Here is a 12,054-nt window from a genome sequence, read left to right as displayed (position 1 = left end):
AAGGTAAAAATTTAGATAAAATATGAAAAAAAAATTGTTGTTTTATGATGTCTTTTTAAGTTTTACACCAAATTTCAATGCTATATCTTTAAAACTAAGGGAGAAGATAGAATTTAAAGATCAACAAATCACAAATTTTAGGTAATTTGTATTTTTCCTAACATACTTACCGAGAAACACCTTCTTAGGAGTCACTGGTGGCTCCTCTCTAACGACCAGAGTTTTGCGTAGTTTACCCTACTACCATTCTCTAAGTGACCTGATAGCGGGAGAGAACGTGACCTAAGGCAATGCCCGAGGTCGGCCATGAGGTTACGCTCTCGACCTAGGCAGTATGTTTTATGTAAGGAACAATACTCTAGGACTGTAAGGCACTGCGGGGACGGTTGGGGGGGCCATAACTCGAAAGTGTTTCTCGGTAAGTATGTTAGGAAAAATACAAATTACTTAAAATTTGTGATTTGTTCCGACACAGATACTTACCTCGAAACATCTTCTTAGGAGACTTACACCTTAGGAGGAGGGAGTGCCCATAGCCCAAGACCCCAATGGACAGTAGGATAAACTACACAAAATACTCATTAAGTGTGGTAACACTTACCCTTCTGCAATTTTCTTCCTTGTACTTGTTGTATAATGGCGATTCTTGAGGTTTGTCTAATGAGCGATAGCTCTGAGGATGACTGATAGTACGAGAGAAAGGGGGACAAGGCGAAAGCGAAAAATAAGCCTACTTGTGTCTAGAACATTTGTGGTTCACTATCGAGCCCGGGGCTTAATTCGTCAAACCGAATGGAAGGCTGAGATGACCGGCCCGATCGAAAGCCCATCCTGGGACTTCCTCGTACCATCCTTGAGATAATGATCGGTGAAATGTCGACTGGTTAGACCAAGTTCCTGCTCGAAGATCCTGAGCTACCGACATGTTCTTTTCAGATGCAAGGGAGGTGCCTAGAACCCTAACATCATGAGCCCTGGGTTCTCTTGGCACTGAAAACCCCTCATTTGAGGGAGCTTGCCTAATTCCTTGTCTGACCCAAAAGGAAACTGTATTCTTGGAGATGTTCTTTTTCGTTTGACCCCAGGAAACGACGAGGTTCTTAATAAACGGGTGGAGTTTTAAGAGACTTCCTAATCACCCTGACGGGGCACAATTTCAAACCTTCCTGGTTTCCTTCATTTGGGATTGCTGGAATAGTAAAGCTCTCAAACCTCGGAACCCAAACTGACGGATCCTGTGTCTTGGCGACGAAGGAGGGGACTAACTTAAAGGTTATCTCCTTCCATCCTTTAGAGTGCTCAACCTCAAACGATAATCCTTGTAGCTCACTCACCCTCTTAGCCGAGGCTAACTCTAACAAGAAGACCGCTTTGAATGTGAGATTCCTGTCTACGATGTCTCTTAAGGGTTCGAAAGGTGGTTTTCGGAGCATATCCAGAACCCTTGCCAGGTCCCAATTCGGGATTCTCGGGGCGGAAGGAGCCTGATTGCTCGAAAGCCTTGATGAGCATGGACATCTGTCTTGAAGAACCCAGAACTATGCCTTCCAGGAGAAAAACTTGACCAATGGCAGCTCGAACTCCCTTAATTGCTGGGACTGTCATGGCCAACTTATCCCTGAGATGGACCAGGAAGTCTGCTATAATGGGCACGGATGTTTCTAAGGGTTCTATCTTCTTGTTCTTGCCTACTTAACGCACATAGTCCACTTGGATTGGTAGACGGCCGTAGAGGATTTCCTCAGGTAAAGGGGCATCCTCCTATCTGTCTTGCTTGAGTACTTTTGTCTTTTCAGGAGGCGCTGGATAACCTCCAGGCACGAAGATGAAGGGCTTGTGGGTTTCGTGAAACCACTGAAAATGTGGTTGTCTCCATAGGTCTGGTATGTTGGGAAGAGTCCAGGGAGGGAGAGTGGCGAGACTCTTTAGGTCTGCGAACCACTCTCTCTCCGGCCAACAAAGGCGCTACCAAAGTCATCTTTAGGTTGGTTGCTGCCCTCACCCTGTTGAGGACTTGACTTATTAGGGAGAAGAGGGGGAAAGTCTTACACGTCTAGGTCGTCCCATCTGTGTTGAGACACCTCCTCCAATGCCGCCTTCGGGTCTGGGACAGGGGAACAGAATACGGGGAGTTGTTCGTTCACCCTTGTTGTAAACAGATCCATTACCGGGGGCCCCCACATCTGAATGATGTCGCTTGCCACTTGTGGGTGCAGGGACCACTCCGACGCTACTATTTGTCCCGTTCTGCTGAGGCCATCTGCTAGGACGTTCTTCTTCCCCAGAATGAAGCTTGCTGTCGGGTTGATTTCCTCTTTCCTTCCCAATCCAGGATCTGAAGGGCCAGATCGCACAACTCTTTTGATCTCAGCCCTCCCTCTGAAACAGCGGACTCGAACTGGGAGAAGAGGGTGTCAGCTGATGCCGCCCTTCCGTCTGAGAAGCCCCGGCAAAGGATGTCCAGGGTTTCCCGTCTTGCATGCCCTGTTTGGTCTACTTTCTAACGTGTGGTAATTACTTTGGGCCTGAAGTCCCTGCAGGAGTTTCGCCGCTCTATAGCCTGTGCTGGAATCGCTATTGCGGGTTATAACTCTGTCTATGTGGGTTCTTCCAATTCCCACGTTCCTGGCCTCAGAAAGGGAAAGTGAGGACTTCTTCTGGGCGGTGTAGGCTAGAAACTTGTTCAAGCCCGAGGTCCACGCCTCCAGCTCCTGTGGGACGGGTTCCACCAGGCTATTGTAGCCTTTAATCAAGGCGAGTACCCTCCTATACGCGGAGTCCTCCATCGCCGACGTCGTCTCACCAACCACTTCCTCCGTCCTGCACTGGGGAGAGGCATGGTCACGGGCCCTTCGTATCTTCTTAACGTATGCAACCATGGTTGCATTGTCCAACATCAGGGCCACTGAATTCCCTTCCAAGTCTTCCGTGAAATGTTTGAAGGTTTCATAGACCGCTCTCATCTCTAGTACATTGCTGTGTAGGGACTTCTCCCTTTCTGTCCAAGTCCCCTTGGCTGTCTTTTCCCCGGAGGTGCGTTCCCCCTCCTTCTTTCTACCCGTCCGTAAACTGGCGGATTTCGGAGGTTGGGAGGATTGATTGATTGAAAGTTTTCTGGCATCCTGACATCTAAGGTCATTGACGCCGATACCATTTACTGTATATGAAAATTAAAAGAGAATTCGATTAAAACCATAAAAATTAAGAAGTCATTAAAATAGTTAGTTTTCAGAAGACCTGCTTCTGAAATAAATCTAAAAATTCCGCTCGCATAGTAAGACACATCATGTCCAAGAATCTTGGCAAGGATAAACCTGCCATCCTCACCTCGAGCCTCAAACAGATATCTATTTCTTAAGTTAGTAAAATTAGGGCAATCGGTCAACGACAGCGGCATCCCTTTTAGAGTGTGTGACCGATCCTACCACCACTCTACGGCTTGTCTGGTTTCTTGCCGGACTGGCACCACTTTGTTCGGGGAACTTCTCTGGTTCCAACTCTCCTTTAAGTTCCATTGAACCCTCCTTAGGATCTGTCTCCCATGTGGAACTAGCTTCTCTAAGGACACCAGATGTCCTACCAACCTCTGCCCATCCTTCAATCTTCTGGGATGTCCTCGAAGGAAGGGAAGGAGAACTTGGTCCAGGTTGACCAGCCTGTCTATGGATGGGAAAGGCCTTGACCTGTAACGAATCCAGGGTTATTCCCAATGTAAGTCATTCTGTTGGTTTGGGTCAACTGAGATTTAGCCGGTCTTCCGGGGCACCTTGTCCTACCCCTACTAGGACGTCCTCTCGCTAGTCCCAAGTGGACGTCCTTCTAAAGCATAATACTTGCTTTGTGATTTTAGGCCCTGTAGCAGTTTGGCTGAACTGTGACCTTTGGAGGTGTCCCTATGCGGGTGAACACCTTATCAATATGGGTACGCCCAACTTTACGTCCCTCTCCTCGGAAGGAGCCAAAGATGACTTCTTCTAGACAGGCTCTTCCATAATCCTGTTAAGGCCAGAGCGCCAGTCAATTACTTCTTGAGGTAGTGGCTGCTCAATTTGTGTCCCCTTATCAAGGAGATCACCCTCCAAGATTCGCGATGGGGTATAGATTCATCACGGGCACCTCCACTCTGACGGAACCTGCGGCTAAGACCTTCCGGAGAGACGGGTGCCTCCGTCATTTTGAGCCTTCGAGGAAGGGACGGGCTCCCCCGTGAAGGTGTTCGAAGACTCCTTCCGCGTGCTGACTCGTCGAGGCTGCACCGGGAGAACCTCCTACAGAGCTCGTGATTGTAGACAGGACTTTGAGCTTACACTGGACGGGAATTGCCGTGGCATCCAGAACCTCCGTCCTCTAGGAGGAGTCCTCTGTTATGACGGGCATAGTCATGGTGGCGAGGGCCTCCGTCCAGTAGGCGAGGCCCCCTGTTATGACGGGCATCTCCGTGGTGGTGAGGGCATCCGTCCTAAAGTCGGCGTCCTCCGCTAGGACGGGTCTTGCCGTGGCGACGAGGGCCTCCGTCCTGTAAGTGGAGTCCTCCGTTGGCATGCCCTCATTGCCGTAGACCAGGTACTCCGTCCGGGGTTGATGAGCAGTGGCGACGGGCGCCTCCGCCCTAGGTTGTGGACTGAGGATGGGCACTGCCGAGGAGGTGAGAGTCGGGTAGAGTCGTCTATTTCGCGGCCTTACGCCTATCCGACGGGGACCTTGACGGGACCCTCGGCTCATTCTACCCTCTTCGTCCGACGTTTCCTTCCTCCTCGAGGTCCTGGACGACGGGACGGGCTCTTCCGTGAAATAGTTCGACGGAGGTGCCCATCCTAGGAGACGGCTCCCTCCACTGAGCGGATTGAGTGACTCTAGGACGGGACATAGGCCTACAAGACGAGGTCCTCCGCTCCCCGGCTGACTCTCTGGCGAGGCTCTTGGAGGACCTTCTAGGAGGACTGTCTCCTGCTCTCTTAGGTATCAAGCCTGAGGTCCTAGTTAGGTCCCTCAGCTTGTCTGGGATCGAGACCCATTCTCCTCGAGGTCCTGGACGATGGGACTGGCTCTTCCGTGAAAAAGTTCGACGGAGGTGCCCGTCCCTGTCTATCATCTCGATGGGGAGACCTGTCGAGGCTGCCCATCCTAGGAGACGGATCCCTCCGCTGACCGGATGGAGTGGCTCTAGGACGGGACTTAGGCCTACAAGACGAGGTCCTCCGCCCATCGGCTGACTCTCTGGTGAGGCTCTTGGCTTGTATGGAGGGGAACGGGGACTTCCCCTGTCCCGAGATCCTGTGGGAGACCGCAAGGGGAGTTCCTCCACACAGACCGATCTCTCTTCCTCCTGTGTCGTCTCCGACGTTCCTCGCTCGAAGGGCCCGACAGATCGCGCCCCAACGAGTCTGACTTGCCTTCGTACTGCGACCTCATACCGGACTGTGGCTTCTTGGGGCTACGCCGTACTCCTGACGTAGATGGCAGACGAAAACTCTCTGGAACTGATGGCTTTTCCGGTAACCACGCCGTTGAACGAGCCATGAAGGGGAAGGACTAGCATAGGCCCTCCTCCATGTCCTGTGGGGACCTCAACGGCGGCCTTGGTACATCCCAAGCCAGCGGATCCTTCCGTAGCTGACGCGCCTGAGGCCTCTACCCATGAATCTGGTGATAAAAAATGTAACATTATTAGGCCACATGGGGTCCTCCGCCGAGATGCAGTCCCTACGAGAGAGAGTCGCGTCCCTCGGACCCCCACACACTCACTTGCAGGCGCCTGATCTGCCCTGGACAAAGAAGACTTCCCCACAACATCACTCCCTTGGGAAAGAGGCACCAACTTCTTACACTTCAAGGACTTACCTCGTCCCCTACTCCGGGTAGGGGAGAAGAATGCACTCTACCTGACCCCTCTCCTGCCGACGTCGCAGGGGAAGACAAGCTAGTCTCCCTAGGAGACCTCTTCGAAGCCGTCTTCTTCTTCGTGCCGCATTCACCCATTGGACCTCGCTCCAATCGGCACATTCGGGAGACGTGTCTGACGGCGAACAGGCTTTGACAAGAAAGCCCCACACGATTTCCCGGCTCTAGGCCCAGGACAACGGCGATCGTGCTCCATAGCACAACACAGAGATCGCTAGACCCAAGCATAAAGCAAAGGGAAAGCACTAAAACGCCAGTAAAAGCACAAAGGAACGATCATAAAAGAACACAGTTAAGGCACTAATCACTCGTGAAGGAATCGAGACCATGTGGTAACCACATGGTAACGAGCACAAAGGGGGTCCCACAGAGAACTGAGGAGCGGTGTGTGTGAGAACACAACGCGACCAGAAAACATACTGCCTAGGTCGAGAGCGTAACCTCATGGCCGACCTCGGGCATTGCCCCAGGTCACGTTCTCTCCCGCTATCAGGTCACTTAGAGAATGGTAGTAGGGTAAACTACGCAAAACTCTGGTAGAGAGGAGCCACCAGTGACTCCCAAGGTGTTTCGAGGTAAGTATCTGTGTCGGAACAATTATAGTTTTGAGATAAGGGTGTTCAAAGTTTTTCTTTGTATTTTTACAGACAATATTAATAAATCCTGATTATTATGAATTTCAAGTTCTTTTTTGAATAATGATATTTTCCTAATAAAAATTTTTTTTAAATATACTTACCCCCTGGTTATATAATGGCTAAGGTCCCTGGACGCCTCGGCAGGAAATTCAAAATCTCTTGCGCAGCTTAGCGCAGATACGCAGATATGCCAGGTGTACCCCAGCGCCCTCGCGGTACAACAGGTAGAACTATACTCAACCAATTCAGATTTTCCATGCCCCATGGTCTCTAGAGGGGAGGAGGGTGGGTCTAAAATTTATATAACCAGCGGGTAAGTATATTAAAAAATTTATTTTATTATGAAAATATTTTTAAATATAAAACTTACCCGCTGGTTATATAATGGCTGATTGACACCCATTGGTGGCTGGTCAGAGACAGCTGTATAATTGGAAATTCACTCAAGAGTTACATAAACAACTTAAGCGGTTCTAACCTGATAAGGAAGCTGACAGCAATGCTCTGCCTCATTTTGTCTGTTATCCTTAGGAGATCCAGTGATCCACTCGGGGCTGATGATCTCTAGGAGCTGTCAAACGGTAAAACCACCTATAACATGACAGGACCTCAACTAATCCCCTTGTTCCGGGCGCTCTCTAGGAACAAAATGACCACCTGACTAGGTCAAAGATTGCGGATGATTGCCGAGCAATCTTCACGTAGAATCATAAAAATATATATAACAGTTCCAAGAGAAGAACAGGGGTACTAGGAATTTAGGGAAATGTAGTGGAGAATGTTTCACCTACTACTGCACTCGTTGTTGCAAGTGATCCCAAAACGTAGACGTCTTCATAAAGAGACTGAACACGGTAAAAGTAATGCAAGGCGAATACAGGATTACCCCTTCACAAGGCTGTATATGCGATGCTTTGCAGAGAACAGTTTAGTTTGAAAGTTACAGAAGTTTCTACAGCTCTAACTTCGTGAGTCTTTACTCTTTCAACATCTTATGATCTGTCACCCAACCGTGTGGAAGAACCTTTGTAATCAAAGTCTTTACGAGATGATAGAATGTTTTAGACATGGATAGCGCAGGCTTCTTGACCGTGCACCCAAGAGTTATGAATACTCTTAAATTCTTTGTTCTTGTCCCAATAAAACTTCGTTTTAATCGGGCAAAAAACTCTTCTCAGCCCATCCCAAACCAAATTCGAGAGAATAGTGATCCCGAAAGATTTAGGCTATGGATGAGAAAGATGTTTGTTAATGACCAAGAATCCAGGTTGCAAGGTACCTATGGCTTAACCATGTTCTTGCTAAAAGAGTGAACTTCACTGACTCTCAATTATGGTAGACTTACTCAGAAAGTCTCCAAAGTTAGTCCTTAAAAAGAAACCAAGTGTACAGGGTCGGATCTGTCACTACCGCAAAACTCTAGAAACGAACCCTAAATTTCAGGCTGGCGCATCTTGCTGATGCCTCCAAGTCCTCTCAAATGATCTGAGAAGACCTATAAGGTCTCTATTTGATAGATCCAATCTTCTGCGTCTGAAGACAGATGCCCGCATACTCCTGTACCCTTTGATGGTCGAGGAGGAAAGAAAATGTGTTTTCTTCTAAGGTCTAAGAAAAAATATACCACTTGTGTTAGTTACCTAATGAAGAGCCAGCTCTAGCTCTACACCACTCCATAAAACTCTCTAATTGGGTTGGAAAACCTTGAGGCAAATATCCTTTGTACAAGCGAAAGCCTCAGCTGTCTCCTTCAAACAACCCTCTAGATCTGAGGGGTTTTCCGAAATACTAGAGGCAGCTAGGCCTAAAGCTTGAAGGTTTAACATAAAACTTTCGTGATCCTGACACGGGGAAAAGGACTAAAGACATGCTTACAGCATGCACCCTGCATGGTCCCAGCATGAGTCCAGTATGGTTCCAGCATGCTGCTTACATTCAACATGTCGTGAGAGAGAATCGGGATCTAGAACAGCCTCCCAAAACTCGTCCATATCGGTCGCAAGAAACCGATATTAAAGCTAGGCTTGTTGAAAAGAAGCATCAACAACGTGAACCTCATGCTGTGAGGTTAAGACCTGATCGTGTGTAATCAGCGAGTGTTCAACAAACTTAAAGCCAAAGCTTGATACGAGGGAGCGTTAGCTGCGAAGCCAGAGAGACGCGAAGGCGAGACAATAGTCTGTTTATACTGCTGTGAAAAAAAGGACTTGACTGTATGCGTTTAGCATGCGACCATAATGTTGAATGTGCTTGCATTGCCGTAAGGTGTCAGCGTGCTGTATGCGTTCACCTTGTCGTGTGGATACAGCGCTGTGTGTGTGCCCCTCTTGTTGTAAATCTACAGAGTGCTGCGTGGAGGCGACAGCATCTCGTCCGGTCATTGACGGAAAGACGGAACTGATTGCCGAGAGTTGTCCGCGTGTAGGATGTGTCCGCATGAGTGATAGTCGCGCGTCCCGCAGACCGCGAAAATGGGACAACTTGTTGAAAGGATCAACTTTGACTGTCAGCGTCCAACATACGACCAGACTGGCGTCTGTGACTGCGAGAGGGAGAGACCAGAACTTGCGTCTGTGTCTGCGTGACGTCTGCCGTAAGAGAGAGACCAGACTTCTACAAGCACCCGCTCTAACGCTTCTCGTAACACGAGCATATCTCTGCGAGGAAGCGTTACTAAGCATAGGAGAACTATACCTTCTGACACTGATTGGAAAACCATTTCTTTGATCTCTGGTAGTCCTTAGACTCTTTAGGAGAAAATTTTCTCCCCCCGAGAATCGTAAACGCTAAACACAAATGAAATAGACCTCTTTTAGCTCAGACCAAATCTACACTCGCGGGGTAGCGAGTGCGCCAACCCAAGCATGGGCGAAGGTCGGGAGAGAACATCAACCGCAGTCCTGTGAGCGACCTGGGAGAGTCCCTATGACATCTCAAGCGCGCCTTGTGCGTGAACTGAAAGTATCCAATGCTGTGAGATACCGTCAAAAGTAGTCGCTAGACCTCAGAAGAAAGTAATAGACCTTTCCCCAAACTGGGGGAGGGGAAGAAGTGTGAACAGAAGCAAAAATGAGCACCTTTTCCCCCGAAGAACTGTGTCTTACACGATTCTGGTGCTGACACGTTGCCTTCTTCCGAAAAGAAAATACTTCCGGCGAACGTTAGATACTGCAGGATAAGTTAATAGAAAACATACGACTCCTGAAAGGACTAGGACAAATTGATTGGTGACTACCAAGTCTAGGTTTTGCGTCCTTCGATGAGGGCAAAGTCTTTCCTCCCTGAAAGTGAGTCAGAATCCAGAGGAAGAGCTAGGATTGTATGTGACTTGTCTGACTTCCGCTTCTCTCGCGGAAGAAAAAACACACTCGATTGCTTCCTGTTTAAGCATCAAAACACGTTTGCTGCGAAGGTAAGTTCTGTTCGCGTGCATACATGACGAGTAAATTCCTAGTCTGGAAGAAAGGGAAAACGTAGAATGTCATTCTCGTCAAGGGACTGCATTCTAATATGCAGAAAACAGTTACAAGATTCATGATACCATAGCGATAACGAACTGATCGCTTCAAGACATTCCAACTTCGATCTTTTCAAGATACTATATCACATGGATGTGATGTCATAGCTCGCCAATCATAGGCAAAGAAAAGAGCAATACTTCATCATTCCAAAGTGGAGAAAGAAAGTCTTGGAGTGCATCAACAATATCGCTCGGCGGAACAGACGTTTAATGCACAAGGTCCGCGAAGAACCCCAGCCTACTGACCTTCCTTCTCCCAAGGGTTGGAACGTAAGGAAGAGATATAGGACTAGGGGCAAGGAGAACACGAACAAACACCTCCTCCAGAGCACTGCGCTATGTTTACGAGTCACTAACGAGCGGTTTAAAAACATAATACCTTAAATCATAAAAGATCTGCCCGTGGTGGGAGATATACTTTTACGTTCTATTATCATGAAGGCTTTAATGCCCTTTCTGTTGTTGCAGCTGCAAGCGCTGTATCAATCTCTACAGTAAGGTTCGTTATTTTCCTGAGAATGATTTAAATGTTAATTTATTAATTTATTTTACCATTAATTTACTAGGCCATCATTCCCTAAAGGAGCCCTTTGGGTTAAAGCATCTTGCTTTCCCAACTAGGGTTGTAGCTGGCTTGTAATAAAAATAAAATAAAATAAATAGCGACACCATCAACTCAACTAGCGAAAACTCTGCAGTCGGAACGAGGAGCAGCAGGTAAAAAATATGAGGGAAACTCTTTAGAAAAATTCTCATTAGTTTCTGAAAGTTATTCCCTTCCTTTTACAATCTCTATCCTAGGAAGAGAAGTCTTGATTCTCAGGAATCCACTCCTTATGATTCTGAATTCAGACCTCAATACTTAGAGGTTTTAATTCTAGTTCTCACAACCAAGAGTTAGCCCAGCAGGCCTTGGTCCGAGAATATAATATCTTTCTAGTTAAGATTTATTTCTTAATATAGCGCCTGGAGCAACAATAACTTAACACTAGACGTTCATGGTCAGGTAGACATCAAAGTCTATAGTCATAGGTAGCGAAGCGTCCACCCGGACGCTGAAGCATCCACACGTGCTGAAGCGCCAACACTAGCGCTGAAGTGTCCACACTGACGCTGAAGCATCCACACTGGCGCTGAAGCGTCCATACTGACGCTGAAGTGTCCATACTGACACTGAAAGCGTCCACACTGACGAGGCGCTTCGCTCTATTCCGTCGACGTTCCGTTTCCGTTGCCGCACCATTCCGACGACGCTTCGCCGGCTCTGCTGCCTGGCGAACGTCGCCGCGTCTGTATAGACTGATACTAGGTGCTATGAGCAGTCGGTTTGCGTTGAGCAGGTAATCGAAGTAAAGCATCCACTTTCCCCAACCATTGAACATTGCGGTTGGTAGGCCGCCTGTGCGACAACGAGTCCTCACCGTTAAAGACACGACGCCTGTGTGACCGTGTCAAAGACCGAAATCGAGACACCCAACCGCACTGTTAACGGCAGGCTGAAAAGACTGCATAAACAAAGATATATGCTGTTTCATGCCTAACTACAAAGATCAAGGATCAACCTTAGGCGAAACGTATTAAGCATTAACCTCGTCGATCCATAGCGCTTGCCACTGTCGAGAGACGACACCCATTAGGCGGAGGTGGCGGCACTGCGTCTGCGCCACATGAAACGTAACACACGCAGAACGAATTTAATTTTGATTTCAGCTTAGCGCCTTTGAAAACACTAATATATCGCTTTATCTATAGCGAGGGTGAGCGTTCTGGTGATCGACACAAAACACTCGAGAGGACTTCAGTTCGGGTCTTAAAAGACTGTAACGCCTGGTTACCCTCTCGATTCCTTTCGCCGTTCGACTTAACTTCTCCCCTGGGTCCGGGAGCTCGACAGAGGTCTAAGGCTAGGATAACGACAGGTCCGAATAGAAGCACTCTCCACTAAATAAAATTCACTGCACAATTTATCACTAAAAGATTTGCACTTTACTCTTT

The 12,054-nt window shown here is 48.1% G+C and overlaps 1 protein-coding gene across 8 annotated transcripts in view; it reads right to left on the bottom strand.

Annotated features, from left to right (window-relative positions):
- Positions 1-12,054, bottom strand: part of LOC137645716 (transformer-2 protein homolog beta-like) — a 234,101-nt gene that overhangs the window by 166,206 nt on the left and 55,841 nt on the right. The window lies entirely within an intron of this gene.

This window comes from Palaemon carinicauda, chromosome 8 (assembly GCF_036898095.1).
Source record: "Palaemon carinicauda isolate YSFRI2023 chromosome 8, ASM3689809v2, whole genome shotgun sequence".
NCBI classification, from domain to species: domain Eukaryota; kingdom Metazoa; phylum Arthropoda; class Malacostraca; order Decapoda; family Palaemonidae; genus Palaemon; species Palaemon carinicauda.
The sequence above is the reverse complement of the archived record's forward strand: the minus strand, read 5'-3'. Positions and strand labels throughout refer to the sequence as shown.